General features: G+C 39.3%; 1 long non-coding RNA gene across 1 annotated transcript; it reads right to left on the bottom strand.

The window, feature by feature from the left end:
• Positions 1-64: 64 nt before the first annotated feature.
• On the bottom strand, positions 65-845 carry LOC112094911. The gene is made up of 3 exons (XR_002903712.1): positions 819-845; positions 560-615; positions 65-136 (listed from the first exon to the last, which is right to left on the bottom strand). It is a non-coding gene; the product is annotated as an uncharacterized LOC112094911 (long non-coding RNA).

Raw genomic sequence — 845 nt, 5'->3', positions numbered from 1 at the left:
CCTGCCATACAAAAAGATCTCAATGTTTATCATGAATTCCCAACTTTATGAATTCCTAACATAGTCCGATTCTACCTCGTATCCTGAATCAGTAATGAGGACCTCATCTTCAATTCTTATCCCAATGCCCTGATACCTGCATGACATATCCTTGAGTGTATTAGCTACTGCGGTTCATCAGACATCAAAAACTAAGTTTAGTAATGTCCTCACACACATTGGGCGCACACACTTCGGTCTACCCCCAAGGCACCAAAAGATAATCCAATTTAACGTTGAGGACTAGTTTGTTGAGAGATAATTGGAAAATTGAAATTAACTAGATTAGCATCAACAATGATATGGGGGGGCCAACTATTGCAACAATATCAGGAATATTTGAGAATGACTAAAAGTAGTCTCCCTTTCCTAATGAGTACAAGTGCTTAGTCAGAGCCGAGTCTAATTGCTCCCCTTTTCTGAGTATGAGGATGATAGTACATTTTACCATACACCAAGAACCAACTGCATCTCCAAGTAAACGAAGGACAATTATTTGGTGTAGATAAGTAGAAAGTACCTCTCTGGACCATCAAAAGAAGATGGGATATAGATTCCCGGTTCAATCGTTATCACCTGCCCAAGACCAAGAAGATTTGTAAAAGTAGAACACAGCTTGCAGCACCTATACATGTTCGATGTTGATGTTGCAGTGTTACAGTTGGCATATGGCCAGAATGTTGAAGCGGTATGGATAAGGCTCTTGATTTATAAGAGAATGAAAACAGAAAGGAACTATATATATGTGAAAATGGTGTTTGATGTGGGAGACAACTTACAACACCTGGCTTCAAAGGACGGTTATA

This window comes from Morus notabilis, unplaced genomic scaffold (assembly GCF_000414095.1).
Source record: "Morus notabilis unplaced genomic scaffold, ASM41409v2 C11327596, whole genome shotgun sequence".
Taxonomy (NCBI): domain Eukaryota; kingdom Viridiplantae; phylum Streptophyta; class Magnoliopsida; order Rosales; family Moraceae; genus Morus; species Morus notabilis.
This window is presented reverse-complemented; position numbering and strand designations above follow the sequence as displayed.